Here is a 19,283-nt window from a genome sequence, read left to right as displayed (position 1 = left end):
TGCTGTGAAGAAGAGGCATGTGATCTCCGCTGAGTCAAATTCAGTTTTGAGAACTGCAAAAGTAAACCAACATCTGTGATAATATCTTGTAGGCAGAGAAACTGCCCAATAATCTTACAAAAACCTCTGGAAGAGCATGACATTGTGAATGGATTAACCACTTGCCTACCAGGCACTTATACCCCCTTCTTTACCAGGCCAATTTTCAGCTTTCAGCGCTGCCGCACTTTGATTGACAATTGCGCGGTCATGCAACATTGTACCCAAATGAAATTTTGATCATTTTTTTCTCACAAATAGAGCTTTCTTTTGGTGGTATTTAATCGCCACTGGGCACTTTACTTTTTGCGCTATAAATTAAAAAAGTGCAGAAAATTTGAAAAAAAAAAAAAAGTTTCTTTGTTTCTATTATAAAATTTTTCAAACAGGTATTTTTTCTCCTTCACTGATGTGCGTTGATGAGGCAGCACTGATGGGCACTGATAGGCGGCACTGATGGACACTGATAGGCAGCACTAAAGGGCACTGATAGGCAGTACTAATGAGGTGTCACGGATAGGCGGCACTGATAGGCAGCACTAATGAGGTGTCACGGATAGGCGGCACTAATATGCAGCACTGATAGGTGACACTGATGATGGGTACTGTAAGATGGCACTGACTGGCATCACTGCTGGGCACTGACTGGCGGCACTGACTGGCACAACCGCTGGGCACTGACTGGTGGCACTGACTGGCAGCACTGCTGGGCTGCACTGGTGGGTGGCACTGGTGGGTGGGCACAGGTGGGTGGCACAGGTGGGTGGCACTGGTGGGCACAGGTGGGTGGCACTGCTGGGCACAGGTAGGTGGCACTTCTGGGCACAGGTGTGTGACACTGCAGAGTGGCACAGGTGGGTGCACTGCTGGGCACAGGTGGGTGCACTGCTGGGCACAGGTGGGCGGAGCTAGTGGGCGCACTGCTGGGCACAGGTGGGCGGAACTTGCGGGTGGCACTGCTGGGCACCGATCATCAGGGCACTGATCATCAGTGCCCTGATGATCGGTGCCGATCCCCGCTCTGACAACTGCCGGTTCTCGGCAGTACTTTCCTCACGATCTGACAGCGTGAGGAAAGTGCAGCCGAGAACCGGCACTTGCATTTCCCTGTGATCAGCGTGTCATTGGACACCGCTGATCACGTGGTAAAAGGCCGGTATGATCGGCCTTTTACCACATCTCGTGATCAGCTGTGTCCGTAGGACACAGCGATCACGGAGATTGCCGGGTGCGCGCCCCAGAGCGTGTTCTGGGGGGACGTCATATGACGTCCACTCAGAACTGGCCGGCCGCAGTTTAGCCGTCATTCGGCTATCTGCGGTCGGCAACTGGTTAATGGAATTTATTTACCAAAGAAATTAAACATATACAGCCTTATTCTACATAATTAAAAAACGAATCTTTATTTCATGATGGAATAACCTTTGGATGGTAATATATTTTCCTCAAAAAGCATTTTATTTAAAAAAAATCCAATTTAAATTAAAAAAATCCAATTTAAATTAAAAAAATTGATTTTTTAAAATCCGATTTAAATAAAAAAAATCTGATTTTTTTGAAATCACGAGATTTTATCCACCCTGACAGCTAATATAATGGACATGACTGATATGCAAGTCACCATTCACAGAGAAAAAATAACAGGATCTCTTTAATGCCCACTCCTGGACTCTGTTCTACTTATCTTCACAGCATTCTCCCACCACTCCTTCCTTCGGTGCAGATACTGTATAATACTCAGTGATGGCTGTATTGGAGCTCGCAAAAAGCGATGATGTCACCTCCCTCTGTCATGTGACTGTGTTCAGGTGTAGTGACCAATTGCTGCATTGCATCGTGGAAGAAGGTTGCATGCTTCTCAATGCCCAGAAAGACCAGGAATTTTGCTGCCGCTTCGAGTTGCACGGAACTAAAAATTTACCTTAATTTGCAGGTATTTCTTCTTACTTCCTGTTTTGGTTGTGGGACAGGAAGTGAAGGGAAATCTCCCCAATGGGACACATGGCAAAAAAATCTGACAGGGATTATAACCCTCCCTTACTCTATCCAAAATGAAAAAAAAGTTGTGCCTATAGTTCTACTTTAGTTGCTTGTTTAGAGCTAGTGGTAGATTTATGCAGGCCATACGTGGGCTGAATTTCGAACAATTTTTTGTCCGAAAATTGAAAACGTTGCTCGCTCAGCAATCCGATGGTGCCATCGATGATTTCGAAAATCAGCCAAGCAAGTCATAAAGTTCACCCCATATAACAGGAAATGATGTCATTCTTGACCTTTCAGACCCTCCCCCACTATACAGAGAGGCTGACAGAACGAACATTGTAAGTGTTTTGCACGCGCGAAAAATCTGTCTGAACGACACTATATTGCAGGGCAATGCTCCGCAACATCTCCAAACGAACAATTGCCATAATGGTAATGCTTTGTTGACATTAAACAGCTATGACCTTTGTTCCGGAACAGAAATTTCCTACAGGCGAAACTTCTATTCCTTCCAGGTCACGGCTCATGCGCATATTCTTTTCGGAAAAACAATCATACGATTTGACCATCATTGAGTCGAAAATCGGTCGTTTTTCATGAATTTTCCAACATGCCCGATCACTGAAAAGGGGAGGAACCACGAAAATTGGCTGGTGCCATTGACCCACTAGCAGAGCGAAAATCGTCTGATTATTCTTAGGTCCGAAAAAAAACCCCCAAAATGCAGTTCAGTACTATACACTCAAATACGGTGCTAAATAAATCCAATGTATCCAATGTATCTCATTCGGACAAAAAATCGGTCAAATTTTGACTCATGTATGGCCTGCATTACTTACCCGATCCTCTGTGCTGCTGAACAAGTCCCTGCAGCATGTTCTCCTCTGCAGCAGTCTGAGGTCCTGACGTCATCAAAACCAATGCAGGGTCCAAAGCCCTGCATTGTAAATGATGACGCTAAGTCCACCGCTGAAGCATAGGGAACAGAGGATTGCTCAAACCACTGCAAAGGATAATTCTAAAATTTCCCAAAGCTGGGTTTAAAAATTATACGTTGCTGTGTGGTCTTAGAGTCAAGGCCTGGACTGAGTGAAGCTAAAAGGGAGGGCCAGCATGACTGGGGCGTGCAGACGAGGCGGAGCGTGTATTTTGGGTGGGAGTCTATGCAAGAGAAAATGGGAGGGGGTGGTTACTTACTTGATTGGAGTACGCAGCATTGAAGGGTGGTCTTGCCAGGATTTGAAAAGGGGGGTTGGGTCTTGTCGGAGTTCAGTCTGAGCTTGTGCTATCACGGGGTGTATTTTGTTTGATGTGTTTGGTCATGGTTTGTCCTTTGTGTTTGTCCTGTTGTTGGTTTTTTGCTGTTTGGTTTTTTGGTTTGTTTGTGGTGTTTGTTTTGTGTGGGTTTATTGAGTTTGTTCATTGTTCAGGACAGCTGTTTCTGTCCCGAGGTGTTTGTTTGTTTGTTTTTGTCATGGCAGCCGGCAGGGGTCGATGGGTCTTTGAAGGCGGTGTTGGAGTGACAATTTGGTGAATTATGGGTTGGGCCCATCGTAGGTATGGGTGTCCCTTCCCAACTATAAGGTCAGGTTGGTAATGTGGGAGTTCATTGGCTGTATCTGGGACTAAGTAACTGTAGTATTGTCCCTGAGGCGGTGTAGTAGCGGCTGGGGGCCTTTCATTGGGTGTCAGATACAGCCGAGTTTGTGATGGGAGTAATGGTGCCTTTGAAGACCTTGGACCCGGTTGGGATCTTACTGTCAGGTATTAATTAAGTTTACTGTAAGAAGTGTTATGTTGAGTTATGTTAAATAAACGGCTGCTATGGCCGGTTTTTACACCAGAAAGAGAGTCGCGTGGTCATTTGGGTGGGGAAGGTTTTTGAAGGGTGGTGGTGGTTTTTATGGCTTAGGGGTAAGTATCAGCCTCGGCATTCTGCAAGTCCAACAGTCATGCAGCAGGATATTTATTTTTATTTTTTTTTTAAATAATTTTTGGGGTACTTGATGTAAGACTGCAGTTCCTCCAGTTGGTTTCTTTGCGGTGCTTTTTAGTCATCCAAGAATATTTTCCCTATATGTCTCGGATAAAACCCTACTCATCACATAACTGCACTGTGAGTGTTTCTGGTTCTACCTGAATGGAAAATCACTGCAGCCGCCAATCTCTGTAATGACACAGGTATCTGAACATACTGGCTGAGGTCAGCTCTTCCATCCAGACGATGTACAATTATATATTGTCATGCAGGAGGGAGGTGTGTGCCGAGTCATTTAAGAAATGTTAAAAAGGGCAATTGTATTTGCAGATTAGCAGGCGATACAGGCAGCTGACATGTACTTAGTGGAATATTTTCCGATGGTGTTGGGTGTAGGGAGTTGTCAGAATTTTTGAAAACACCCAGTAAGTAAATGTCCTATCATAATGTTGGGCCAGATTACACAGGAGCTTATCAAGTCGTAATTTTTTATTTTTTTCCATTAAGAAAACCAAAGCTGGCAAAGTCCCGACTGGCCTTCTTCACCCATTTTCTTGCATTTTGCAGCACGGGTGGAATGCCAGGACACAAAATGTAAAAATGTTCACGGCCGTGTAAGTAGCTCCATGTTCTGGTAACATTCATGGGAAGCTTCTGGTTTGCTGCCGGAGCAAAATTGAGTTGGGCTGAGTGCTACTTAGCCATTCGGAGGAAGTCTTGAATTTTTATCAATGTACACAAGGCTTCCTCTGATTGGATGAGGCGGAGAGTGTGACATCATCTGACTGCCTCTCCACCTCGGAGGTTTTTCCAATCAGATTTTTTTCATTTGAATGTATTGGATTCCTCCATTCAGTGTGGATCTAGGAATCTCTTGCTGCTGCTATTGTATTCTGACAGTTAGTGCCACCAGTTGTGTTTGCTCTGAAGACGAGGGCATGCCCCTCGAAACACGTCAGCAGATAGTTATATTCATGTTAGGACCATGTGAGTGCCATCTTCTGGAATCCCATTTTGTTTCCCGTACAACATTGTTTGGGCTGTTGTGAGTATGAACTCGTTTTTATTTCCTATTAAACTAGCACTAAAGGCAAAACATTTTTTTTCCATTTTGGATAAGGTAAGGGAGGGTTATAACCCCTGGCAGTTTATTTTTTGTTCTATGTCCCATTGGGGAGATTTTCCTTTACGTCCTGCCCTATAGCCAAAACAGGAAGTGAGAGGAAGTCCTTGAAAATGAGTGGAATTCCTTGGGGATCCCCAGATCACCAGAACTAGTGTCCCCATTGGAAGATTTCCTCTCTATTACTTTTCTGGAGACAACCCAAGTTTTGGGGTTTCTTTTACTTTCACTTTTGATGTTAATGGTAAACAGGACACATACAGAGGGTGAATCTCCCTAACGGGGACACAGACAGCAATAAAAACTGACAGGGGTTTTAATCCATCACCAAAAAGTTTTGCCTTTAGTTATACTTTAAAGTGGAACTTCATCCAAAAAGAGAAGCTCCACTTGTATGCACCCCCCCCCCCCCCTTCATACGCCACATTTGGCTCTTTTTGGGGGGGGAGAGAGGGAAGCGGGTAACTGGTTTGATATGTTCCAACTTCTGGTCAGATGCACCGCGGTGATCTGAGCCAGAATCTCGCTCCCCCTCCTTTCCCTGCAGCCTTCTGGGACACTTCTTAGGTCCCAGAAGACTGCAGGGACCATTCACAAAACGTAGCACGCTTTTCGCAGGCGCAGTAGGAAACCAGCTGTGAAGACTCAAGGCTTTATTGCTGGTTTCCCTTATTCAAGATGATGGCGCCTGCACCCAAAGCCATCGCTGGATCCCTGGACAGGTGAGTGTCCTGGCCATGGCTGGATCCCTGGACAGGTGAGCGTCCTGGCCATGGCTGGATCCCTGGACAGGTGAGCGTCCTGGCCATGGCTGGATCCCTGGACAGGTGAGCGTCCTGGCCATGGCTGGATCCCTGGACAGGTGAGCGTCCTGGCCATGGCCGGATCCCTGGACAGGTGAGTGTCCTAGCCATGGCCGGATCCCTGGACAGTTGAGTGTCCTAGCCATGGCCGGATCCCTGGACAGGTGAGTGTCCTAGCCATGGCCGGATCCCTGGACAGGTGAGTGTCCTAGCCATGGCCGGATCCCTGGACAGGTGAGTGTCCTAGCCATGGCTGGATCCCTGGACAGGTGAGTGTCCTAGCCATGGCCGGATCCCTGGACAGGTGAGTGTCCTAGCCATGGCCGGATCCCTGGACAGGTGAGTGTCCTAGCCATGGCCGGATCCCTGGACAGGTGAGTGTCTTAGCCATGGCCGGATCCCTGGACAGGTGAGTGTCCTTATTTTAAAAGTCAGCAGCTACATATTTATAGCTGCTGACTTTTAATTTTTTGGGGGGAGTCTAGATCTCTGCTTTAAGATGTTGATGGTAATGCCCTAGGCCTGTGCTGTCTTCTGTTTTGTTTGTGTCACCGGTTGTGAAAATACCTGCCCATCCAATCAGATGCAGGCGCTGTTCAACCATCAACTTTCTGTCTGGATCTTTGGATTTTTCTATCGTGGTATCTGTCTCCAATTTTTGAAATTCACCAGGAACAGGTTGAAATGTGCTCCATGCACGGCCAGCTTTAATATTGTTCGAAGTTCAGGCGATCACTTTCCAGACAAGGTTTGACATTTATTCCGTGACTTGTTACTTTTCTGTGTTCACAATAGTAATAAAAATGTACATGAAACGCCGTGTTCTTTACAAGTAAATATAAACCACCTTATCACCTTCGGAGATCTGTATGTAAATATTTACTGAAGTGTGTTATTTTACCCCAAGCATAGAATTGTTCTCAACTTGTATCAGTACGTGGTCGGGATTTTCCGTAGGCCGGGTCAGATACATTTGTGTTTTGGTCAAAACATTTCAACATGCAAACGTCCTGCTTTATTTGTTTACTATACATTGAGCATATATTTTATGTAGGGCTGGTTTTCTGCTCTTAGTAATACTTTTGTTGTATCTTTCCTGAGCTTTAATATCATATATTTCCATATGAGGAATGCAAAAAATTTATATCTGATCTACAGCAGCATTGGCTACCACGCCAGCCTTGCAGCATCATGGTCTTGGGAATGGGTTGCGCTGGGAATGGAACCTGGCGCTCAAAATTTTCTCCATGTTTCTGCAGGATTCCACCTAAAAAAAAAACAAAAAAACAATGGTCTAATAGTTAATTTCTATCTAAATTTATCTTAATTTTTTTACATTTTTAGTGTAAATGTTGGAGTGAAAGCTCTTCTGCTGCAGGGACTGATGTATGTTTTGAGTTCCCTGTAAAGTGCTGCAGAGTATGATGGTACTGGGCATATTAGGCGGCTCAGAATATACATATTCATTTTCCTGTTTGAAAAGTTTGGATGAATCTCGAAACATATGCTCGCCTGGAGTCAACCAGATACTCTGCATATAGGCTGGCATCCTTCCCTGTGTTTAGAAACTGTTGCGTTTTGCAGTAAAAGAGGTGGACTTGATGTGAATATTACATCAAGACATAGAAAAGTGACGGCAGAAAAAGAAAGAGTGGTCCATAGAGTCTACCTGTTTTTATTTTTTCGTATTTTATTTAATTTTTTTTTGGGGGGGTGTTTTTTTTTTTTTGTGTGTTTTTTGTTGTTTTAACTTTTTGTCTGAGTATAGATCTATGCTTGTGCCAAGCATGTTTGAAACTATTTACTGTTGACTGGCTCACTACCTCTGCTGGAAGTTTATTCCAAGCATCAGCTATCAGTAAATTAGTATTTTCTGAGATTAGTTTTAAACTTTCCTCCAGTTAGCTGAAGGTCATGTCTCCGTGTTCTTGATTTTGGTTTCATGTTGAAAATACTGCCCTCCTGAACCTTATTCACCCCCATGATGTATTTAAAGGTTTCAATCATGTCTCCCCTTTCCCTTCTTTCCTCCAGATTGTACATGTTAAGTTCCTGAAGTCGCTCTTGATATGTTTTATCCCCCAGACCTTTCACCATTTGTTACCCGTCTCTGGACTCGTTCTATCTTATCAATATCTTTTTGTAAGTGAGGTCTCCAGAACTGGACACAATATTCTAAATGAGGTTTAACTAAAGAACTAGATCTGGACCTTCTCTGCACCTTCTCCAGCAGTTCCCCAATATTATTTTTGTGAATTGGTGCCCAAAACTGAACTGCATATTCCAGATGAGGTATTACTAATGATTTGTACCGGGGTAATATGATATCTCTCTCTGGAGTCTATACCTCTTTTATTACAAGAGAGGATATTGCTCACTTTTGAAACCGCAGCTTGGCATTGCATGCCATTATTCCCAGATCCTTCTCCACCATTGATTCCCCCAGTTGTACCCCCCCCCCCCTAGTATGTATGATGCATGCATATTTTTAGCCCCCAACTGCAGAACTTTACATTCATCAACATACCTTTAAGAGACAGTGGACATAATACAGGAGTTGGGCAGAGATTGTGGACATAACACAGGAGATGGTCAGAGACCACGGACGTAACACAGGAGATGGCCAGAGACCGCGGACGTAACACAGGAGATGATCAGAGACCGCGGACGTAACACAGGAGATGGTCAGAGACTGCGGACGGTACACATGAGATGGTCAGAGACTGCGGACGGTACACATGAGATGGTCAGAGACCACGGACGTAACACAGGAGATGATCAGAGACAGCGGACATAACACAGGAGATGGTCAGAGATCGTGGACGTAACACAGGAGATGGTCAGAGACAGCGGACGTAACACAGGAGATGGTCAGAGACAGCGGACGTAACACAGGAGATGGTCAGAGATCGTGGATGTAACACAGAAGATGGTCAGAGACTGCAGACGGTGCACAGGAGATGGTCAGAGACTGCGGACAGAACACAGGAGATGGTCAGAGACTGCAGACAGAACACAGGAGATGGTCAGAGACTGCGGACAGAACACAGGAGATGGTCAGAGACTGCGGACGTAACACAGGAGATGGTCAGAGACTGCGGACGTAACACAGGAGATGGTCAGAGACCGCGGACGTAACACAGGAGATGGTCAGAGACCGCGGACGTAACACAGGAGATGGTCAGAGACCGCGGACGTAACACAGGAGATGGTCAGAGACCGCAGACGTAACACAGGAGATGGTCAGAGACCGCGGATGTAACACAGGAGATGGTCAGGGACCGCGGACGTACACAGGAGAAGGTCAGAGACCGCGGGCGTAACACAGGAGATGGTCAGAGATTGTGGATGTAACACAGGAGATGGTCAGAGACTGCGAACGGTACACAGGAGATGGTCAGAGACTGCGGACGGTACACAGGAGATGGTCAGAGACTGCGGACGGAACAGAGGAGATGGTCAGGGACTGCGGACGGAACACAGGAGATGGTCAGAGACAGCGGACGTAACACAGGAGATGGTCAGAGACAGCGGACAAAACACAGGAGATGGTCAGAGACAGCGGACGTAACACAGGAGATGGTCAGAGACAGCGGACGTAACACAGGAGATTATTAGAGACAGCGGGCATGCTGCAGGAGACATATCACACACAAGGCTGCTATAAACCACTACTATAACAGGGCAATGAGGAAACACAGATTTCTGTCTGCAGGGGTCTCGAGGGCCACACAGAAAGTGCTAAAGGGCCATAGGATGGGCACCAGGGGATTAGATTCTCTCTTGATTGACGTCATAAATTTCCTGTACATTTACACTAAAAGTCCACTGAATGGAAGCAGAGAAGATAGAGATAACATTTTATTATGTGTGTCTTTTTTTATTGCTGCTAACACTCTTGAGTTTTCTGTGTGTGTGGTTTCCCTGGTGAGTAAAATGTATAAAACACAACTCTCCCCCGGGCCTGAAAATTCTCTGAAATAACAATTAGACAAAAATGCGACTCGTTACAGCCAATTTCATCAGGTTTTATTGTGGTTGTTCAGGTTTGTTCTGGTCTATGGATCTGGGCCTGTGGTTTCCATGCGCTGCTCATATATTCTGGCACGAGTAACCCGACATCCTCCCGCCAGTACAGGTTCATACACTTTCTCTGCACGTGTGAAGAGCCAACAGCAACTTTAGTAATATCCTTCTAACGTGAGGAACGAAAGTCATAGATGGCACATCCCAAAGATGAAATTTTGAGTGAAACAGGAAATATTTTCCGCTATACTTTAAAGGTGTCATTCAGTGTACACACAACTTGTATATAGAGGACTTTCCACCCCTTGTCCCTACAATATAAACCTGTATACTTGAATAGGGAGAAAATAAACACTCAAACTTACCCACGTGGAAGAAAAATATATTTGAAATATATTTAAAAAATATTCTTCCCAAATATATTGACATATATTTGAAATGCTGCCATTTTTGCCATATTCAATATATTTAAATAAATAAATGAAAAAAAACCCCCACAAAAACAAGTGTGTGTGTGTATGTATATATATATATGTGTATGTGTGTATATATATATATATATATATATATATATAGCATGTTGACGTGTTTTTATTACAAAGTATATGAAAAATATTGTTAAAAATACATTTCAATTATACTGTATGTCTTTAAAATACAAATCATACAAATCTACATTTTTGGAATGCATTTACAAATATATGTAAAAATATATGTTAAAATGACTTTTTTATATGTTAAAAAAATCTGAAGAATATATTTATTAAAATATATATTTTTAAAATATGTCAATATATTTGGGAAGACTATTTTTAAAATAAATTTCAAATATATTTTTCTTCCATATGGGTATCCTTGTGGCTTTTTCTTCATACTTACCTATTTTTGTCATTCCTCTGTGCTGCCCAGGTTCCAGTTCCCACATTGCTATGTCTGTGATACTGCACATGTTATGTGCTTCATCTCAAGCATGCACCATAGGACATCTATAGGGGATAAAACCCTACCTTGAGATCTCGATAGCAAACGTTTTTTCCAGCAAATGATTGTAATTTTGTAAGCGTGTTTAAGCAAATGACAATACCATGAGATCTCGTAGTTTATTTATGGGATTTCCCTGAAGGAACTGGTGACGTTGCCTTTCCAAGGGTCATCTGTGCGGCCGGGGCTACGTCACCATCACCTTCAGGGAAACCAGCTAGTACAAGAGACTAAAGGTAACTAAAGCAGAAAAGATTAACCACCTGCTGTCCACCTGCTGTTTATAAACGGCAGGGCGGTGGCACTCCAGGGGCGGGTTGCCGTTCATGAACGGCACCCGCCTTTTCTAGCTGTGCGCGCTCCCTGGGAGCACGCAGCACCACGATCCGGTGCCCGCTGTGTCCTCCGGACACAGTGAAACACCGATCGTCGGACGGGACCTCTGTACGAGGTCCCGATCATGTGATCACTGATTGGCCAATCAGTGATCACATGCAAAGTAGTAAGCAAGATGTCACTTGTGACATCATTGCTTACTACATGTGAAATCTGTGAATGATCACAGAGGTCACATGGTACAAGGCTATTCACAACTGCCTTGTACCATGTGACAAGCTGTGACCAATCACAGCTCACTCAGTAGTTCTCAATGGCTGCAAGAATGCAGACAGAGAGAAAGAGAAATGATTGCTTTTACATCCTATATGGGTGTAAAAGCAATCACTGTTACAAAAAAAAAAAAAATCTTCATCACCCCCCACAAGTAGTACAGTGTCACCATGGTGACACTGTACTGCTAGGGTGACAGTATGTAAAAAAAATAAAATAAATAAAAAATAATAATAAAAAAAATAAAAATGTAAAAAAAAGTTTAAAAATTATAATTTTTGGTTATAAACTAATTTGGATTTTTTTTTTTACTAAAAAGATAACGGAATAAATTTTGGCCAAGATTTATGATGAAATATTATTTATTTGCAAAATTTTATAAAAAAACACTTTTTTTCAAAATTTTTGGAATTTTTCATTTACAAAGCAAAAAAAATAAAAATCCCAGCAGTGAATAAATACCACCAAAATAAAGCTTTATCTGTCTCAAAAAAATGGTAAAAATTAATTTGGGTACAGTGTTGCATGACCGTGCAATTGTCATTCAAAGTGTGATAGCGCTGAAAGCTGAAAATTGCCCGGGTCAGGAAGGGGGTAAAAGTGTCCAGTCTGGAAGTGGTTAAGCAAATGACAATACCATGAGATCTCGTAGTTTATTTATGGGATTTCCCTGAAGGAACTGGTGACGTTGCCTTTCCAAGGGTCATCTGTGCGGCCGGGGCTACGTCACCATCACCTTCAGGGAAACCAGCTAGTACAAGAGACTAAAGGTAACTAAAGCAGGAAAGATTAAAAAGATGATTTCACATCAGCATGCAGAGATGAAACAAATGGAAAAAGAGGAGAAAAGAAGGGAGAGAGGGAAAGGTCCCCTTTAAGAAACAGCATTGTCATTCAAAAGCTATTGAAAGCAATAAAAAGACTACATCACAGTAATTCATACAGCAATGAAGATGCATAGGTAGATCACATAAATAAACATATCCAACCCATATTATTACCCTTTACCATCCAATGGCCATCATAACATTGTATAGATCTCAAGTTGTTATGTTCTGTTAACGTAGTAGCTGAAAACCACAGTGGAGTAGGGATGGCATTCAACTAACGCGTTTCATAGTTTTGGTTTTGCTTCCCTAATAACAACATATGAAAAGCATAGCCATATTCGTAAAACTGAAAATGGATATAAGGGCAATTTATATATTCATATATTGATCATTTTGCGGTGATGTATTCAAAAGTGTTTTATAACAATGATATCACAGACTTGCATCAAATTCAAGAAAACAGTAATTACTGTGTATTGTCAATAGTCCAATGATAAACACTGAATGCATAATAAGGCCCCTTTCAAAAGAGCTGACCGATCGGGTCTGTCTTTCAGTTTTTCAGGCAGACCTGATTGGCCCCTCCAATGCGTCCTTTTACACCTACCGACATCCAACCCAATCCGCTAAAAACAGATCGGATGGTAGTTGGATGTAAACAGACAGGTGGTCCATTTTATATCTAACCTCCCATAGAGGAGAGTGGGCTGAGCAAGTGGACTCCTGGTAGAGTCCGCCACATGCAAAAGCGGTCTAATGGTGTGATTGGAGACTCGGAACATGCAGCAGGAGAGGGTTAGAAAATGGGGACATGTTTAATGAGACTGTTAAATATCACTGCCAATACAGCCCTTTTTACGAATCAATAGCACCACATCTTTATTTATTACAGCCTCCCTCCTTAAAATTGGTGGCCCAAGGGCAACATTGTAAATGAAAATGTCTCTTTGTCACCTGAGCTCTAGAGTCTATGTAGATCTGCTACAATAGCCATTGTCTATGATGTCCAGGGATACTTATATTGGCAACCTAAATTGGAAGTCCCAGCAATTTGATACCTAAGGGTGAATGAGCTGTACTATTCTATGTCTGTAAAGGTTCTCTTTTATCCAGGTCCATAGTATATCAGTAGAAATAGAAGTTAGTCATGTTGAACTGGACTTGTTCTGTAATGCTGAAGACATTTCAGCTTGGATGACCTACAAAAGATCTTCAACATTGCAGAAGTCTAGTTGAATATGACTAACTACTATTTGATGCGCTATGCTTAGATTGACTTATGAAACCCTCCAACAAATGTTGTAAGAAAGGGAAGCGCAACAATTTGTTATAGTCAAATTTGGTTCTGTGTGTCTGTACCTTATTTTGAAGTATCCAATGTGCCGGGTGGGAAGTGTTCAGATTTTGAGAAGGGCCATAAGGACAGTTGGTGTTTCTAAATCTATCTGTAAGTATTTGAAGATATCTGCAATGTATTTAAAAGGAACCTGTCAGGTTGCTTGCACCTTTCTTAGAATATGTATGTTCAAGTGCTGTAATCCTTATCCATTCTTTACTACCTGATGGGTCACTAACTAGGAATAACCGTGTGAATGTTGGATTTCTTAAGAACACAGATGTGTTTGGGGACTTTCAACTTAAACTTTCAAAATAATTGTGTAATCCTTTCATATAGTGAATCAGTACCCCAAAACAAAATGCTACCCCGATCCACCACAGACCTGGCCTAAATGTCAAGGCCCATTCACATCAAAGGGTCCCTTTTGGTACTTAATGCACACTATGGCATGTGTTAACATGCATTGCATTAAAGCTGCTTACTACATATATATTCTCTTTCTCTATGTGTCCATGTTGGGCGAACATTATTGCAGTAAGACCACATTTCACAGGTGCACCTAGATATCATTGGATGTCTTCCATAGATGTTGACACATTCATTACTGTCGCTAATTGTATTTATCATCCCTGTTGACTAAATGGATTTGGTGGGAGAGTGAGTTGCATACTAACATATACATGAAAGAAAGTTACTGGGGGACCAAAGGAAAGGTGAGTACAGTTGCAAGAAAAAGTATGTGAACCCCTTGGGTCTTCTGAGAGCTCTTTTCTGCGAGGCATGGTTCACATCAGACAGTGCTTCTTGAAACCAGTAAACCCAAAACAGGTGTGTGTTTTTTAACGGCAGGACAGCTGTCAGCAACACATCCAATATCAACACACTGATTGGAGTCAAGGTTGGCTCACTCCTGGCTCCAGTTAGCTCTGGGAGAAGTCATTAAGCTAGGGCTTCACATACTTTTTCCTCCCTGCACTGTGAATGTTTACATGTTTTGTGCAATTAAACCATGGCAACATCTAATGTTTGTGTAGTATTATGTTCAGCAGACTGTGTTCTTCTATTGTTGTGACTTAGATGACGTTCAAAGCACATTTTATGCCCAATTCATGCAAAACTCCACGTAATTCCAAGGGGTTCACATACATTTTCTTTTAACTGTATATGCTCCTGGTGGAGCCACCAATAACGTGAACCTTATGGTTTGTCTTGCAGAAGCAATGTGCGGGTTCTCTTCAAGGGTGACAACAGTTGTAAACGATCATCATTTAATCTATGTGGTGGAATGAGGTTCTCTTCTTAGGAACCTGCTGGATTTCACCTACTTTCATCTCATTTCATCTCATTTTTCCTCCATTTTGTTACCTAATGTACCTTTTCCTCTCACTGTGGTCTTTTCATTCTGTTAGGTCTGTGCAGGATGAAAAGTCAAAACCAACTTGTTTTAGTACAAATATCGTGAGAATCAGTTGTAGTTTGTTGAATGTTGCTAGGATGAATAAAACTACACTAAAACAGGTAGAAAGGTAAACTTCAGAGTCTGTTCTAGACAAAGGCAGCACACAAGAGGATACCTTCTGTGAACTTCCTGGCGATAAGGCGACAAAGCAGAACAATAAACCAAATACAAATGTTCTTTAGTATGCAGTCATGTCAACCAACAGAGGAAAATTAATCACACTTTTTTTCTACCTTTAAAATAAATACATGAGCCGACATTGATGGAAGTGGAAGACACCCAACAATGTCAAGGTTCTTGTGTATAGTGGGACATCGCTGGTCTTACTGTATTGCTCAACCAATGTGGACCTATAGAAAAAGTGAGAAATTGCAAGTAAAGTTGTTCATAATGAATGGGCTGCCTTAATGCAATCCATGTTATCACATGCCATAATGCAAGTTAACGCACTGCAAAGGGTCGCTTTAGTGTAAATGGGCCCTGACACTTCTAGGAGTCTTTATATATAGTAGGTCCTGTACTGGCTGTGCTGTCACCAAGGTGTCTGACTGCTGCCTATGAAACATCCAACAGCTGAAGCTTTGTGGAGGAGAGTACATGAACATCATCAACGACAGCAAGTTCCAATGTGTAAAACAGAGTGGAAGGAAAGAAAATTGCTCAATTCCCCAATCAACACATCCAATGTTGCTGGAGGAATCCCTCCTGCAGCAATATTGTGTTCTACCAGCAGGGTAGCTATAGCTGCTGGCAGTAATGGCATGCCAAAATCCGACAGTCTGGTTGTACCCAAGTCGATTGAAGGATCGGCTTAGGTACAATCTGCCTGTCCAGACATGGATCAGAATTTGGCTGGTCCCTACTAAACTGTCTAAAAGACACAAAGAGCACACCTTATCCCTGCCCCCCCCCCCCCCACCGTCTCCTCACTGGCTGTGACAGCAGTAGGAGCCAATGGTTCATGCTTTTTTGTCTCAGCCAATGAGGAAACAAAGACTCAGGAGGGCCACTGCTCCTGTGCACAGCTCAGGTAAACATTACAGGGGGCTGTAGGGGGAGCAACACACAGAAGGTTTTTTTTTTTTATCTTCATGCATAGAATGCATGAAGGTAGAAAACCCTTACCCTTTACAACCACTTTTGTTCCGGCAGCAGACGGAAAGTCGCCCGTTCTGCAACCGAACACAATACTACAGCGTGATACAGCGTACGCAGCAGCCACATCACTTAATAATGGAAATAGTCTCTTTTGGCCAGCTTGGCCCAAACAAATTATTTAAAGCGACAAGAACATGGAATTCAGCTTTAAAGCCCAGCTCTAGGCAAAAATGAAGCAACTGCCATACTTTCATTCTGATAGGTTCTCTTTAAACGGAGAGAATACATACTAGCTACTGTATGTACATGTATTGGAGACGCCCAGTCTGTGCTGGGAACAGTTAAATCTCTGCTCGGATTTGGGAGGGGGGATGTGATTGAACAACTGTAATTACTGTTCCCTCTTACATCTTATTTTTCCTTTGAGCTTTGCAATTTCCTAGAGCGTCCGTGTAATAAACACATTAGTAATGTGTGTTCAGTAATTCAGCACTTGTTTCCACATCCAGGGGGAGCAAACCTTAAATCTGGACTTCCTGTTTAGGAATTCATACGTCCCCTGTGAGTTCCATGCAGTTCTTTCCCCAGAAACATGGAAGAAGCAGCAGACATGAATTTTGTGACTGCATTGTCCGCTTACGAAATCAGCGGGGAAAATAAATTGAGGAGGTTATTTTGTGCTAACAAGATCCAGGAACTTGTCATTTTCCTTTTTGTCCCGGATATAAATGAGTACTCCTTGTCTTTTCCTTTTCATTTACATATAATGTGCCTGGTGGTGCCAAAGGACTTTTCTTTGTCACAAGTCGAATGCTTTATTGACATAATGACAGATAAATAGGAATAAATGTAAGTTGGTGTTGACATTTAATCTTTAACCACTTTCACACCATGCTATAGCCAATATGCCGCTACAGGTCTGCTCCCCACTTTTGGGAGGACGTCCTCCTGCGTGCACGAATGCCGCACACTCTCTGGGCACCCATAAGGAAGTCTCTTTGATCACTGTGTGCCTTGGACACAATGCATCACAGATTGGGTAAATGACCAATCACTGTGCTTATTTTTAACCTTCATCTGTAGGCTTGCAACTGCTAACCTCTCTGAGTTTGTGTATTTATGCCCCTGATGAAGAGTGATCCTCACAATGTGTCAGGCAGGTTCTACATCAAGACTGTTGCACTTAAACCTATGAGAATTGCTGTACATCTAGTGCCTTGAAAAAGAATTCATACCCCTTGAAATTTTCCACATTTTGTCATGTTACAACCAAAACGTAGATTTTTGGGACTTTATGTGATAAAACAACACCAAGTGACACATAATTGTGAATTAGAAGGAAAATGATAAATGGTTTTCAAACTTTTTTTTACAAATAAATATCTGGAAAGTGTGGTGGGCATTTGTATTCAGCCCCTCAGAGTCAATACTTTGTAGGACCTCCTTTCGCTGCAATTACAGCTGCAAGTCTTTTTGGGGATGTCTCTACCAGCTTTACACATCTAGAGAGTGATTTATTTGCCCATTCTTCTATGCAAAATAGATCAAGATGTCAGATTGCATGGAGAGCGTCTGTGAGCAGCAATTTTCAAGTCTTGCCAGATTCTCATTTGGATTTAGGTCTGGACTTTGACTGGGCCATTCTAACACATGAATAGTCTTTGATCTAAACCATTCCATTGTAGCTCTGGCTGGATGTTTAGGGTCGTTGTCCTGCTGGAAGGTGAACCTCTGCTCCAGTCTCAAGTCTTTTGAAGACTCTAACAGGTTTTCTTCAATGATTGCCCTGTATTTTGCTCCATCCATCTTCCCATCAACTCTAACCAGCTTCCCTGTCCCTGCTGAAGAAAGGCATCCCCACAACATTATGCTGCCGCCACCATGTTTAACGGTTGGGACGGTGTGTTCAGGGTCATGTGCAGTGTTAGGTTTCCGCCACGCATAGCGTTTTGCTTTTAGGCCACAAAGTTACATTTTGGTCTCATCTGACCAGAGCACCTTCTTCCACATGTTTACTGTGTCCCCCACATGGCTTCTCATAAAGTGCAAACGGGACTTCTTATAGCTTTCTTTGATCAATGGCTTTCTTCTTGCCACTCTTCCATAAAGGCCAGATTTGTGGAGTGCACGACTAATAGTTGTCCTGTGGACAGGTTCTCCCACCTGAGCTGTGGATCTCTGCAGCTCCTCCAGAGTTACCATGGGTCTCTTGGCTGCTTCTCTGATTAATGCTCTCCTTGCCCGGCCTGTCAGTTTAGGTGGACGGCCATGTCTTGGTAGGTTTGCAGTTGTGCCATACTCTTTCCATTTTCAGAAGATGGATTGAACGGTGCTCTGTGAGCTTGGGCTTTTTTTTTATAACCTAACCCTGCATTAAACTCATCCACAACTTTATCCCTGACCTGTCTGGTGTGTTCGTTGGCCTTCATGATGCTGTTTGTTCACTAATGTTCTTTAACAAACCTCTGAGGGCTTCACAGAACAGCTGTCTTTATAACGAGATTAAATTACACACAGGTAAACTCTACTATCACATAAAATCCCAATAAAATACATTTTATGTTTTTGGTTGTAATGTGACAAAATGTGGAAAATTTCAAGGGGTATGAATACTTTTTCCAGGCACTGTATGGGGTTTGTTTCCCTATGATTTAAGCATACAGTGTACAGTATGTTTTGAGGTATGGTTTTATGTTTTGTAATAAAGATGTAATAAAATGTTTTCAGGTATATTTTCTACTTTTGGTGCCGGGAAAGTCCCATACACCCATGATACAATTTGTTGGGTAGACTATTTCTGGGATGTTGGCACCCTAGTAGCCTCCAATAATAACATCACTTATTTTCTTCTCAACCAGTGTTCCATGGAACCTTAGGGTTCCCCCAAAACAGGGTTCCTCTAAAGAATTAATTCTCAACCAGGGTTCTATCAGAGGTTCCTAGCCGTTCCTTGAGCTGTGGTTGATTGATCTCCCATTTGATGGTTCTTGGATCTTTCCTGGGTCAACATCACTT

General features: G+C 42.8%; 1 protein-coding gene and 1 long non-coding RNA gene across 2 annotated transcripts in view; one reads left to right on the top strand and one right to left on the bottom strand.

Moving 5' to 3' along the window:
• Positions 1-19,283, top strand: part of RCAN1 (regulator of calcineurin 1) — a 138,404-nt gene that overhangs the window by 92,796 nt on the left and 26,325 nt on the right. The window lies entirely within an intron of this gene.
• LOC149461706 (uncharacterized) overlaps positions 6,935-19,283 on the bottom strand; it is a 94,336-nt gene continuing 81,987 nt past the window's right edge. Inside the window, exon 2 of the long non-coding RNA XR_016312800.1 lies at positions 6,935-7,193. This is a non-coding gene — a long non-coding RNA (uncharacterized LOC149461706). The remainder of the gene's footprint in view (positions 7,194-19,283) is intronic.

Source organism: Staurois parvus, unplaced genomic scaffold, assembly GCF_062004578.1.
Source record: "Staurois parvus isolate SC_StPar_1 unplaced genomic scaffold, SC_StPar_1.0 ptg000195l, whole genome shotgun sequence".
Taxonomy (NCBI): domain Eukaryota; kingdom Metazoa; phylum Chordata; class Amphibia; order Anura; family Ranidae; genus Staurois; species Staurois parvus.
Note: the sequence above shows the minus strand (reverse complement) of the source record. Positions and strands in the feature narration are given on the sequence as shown.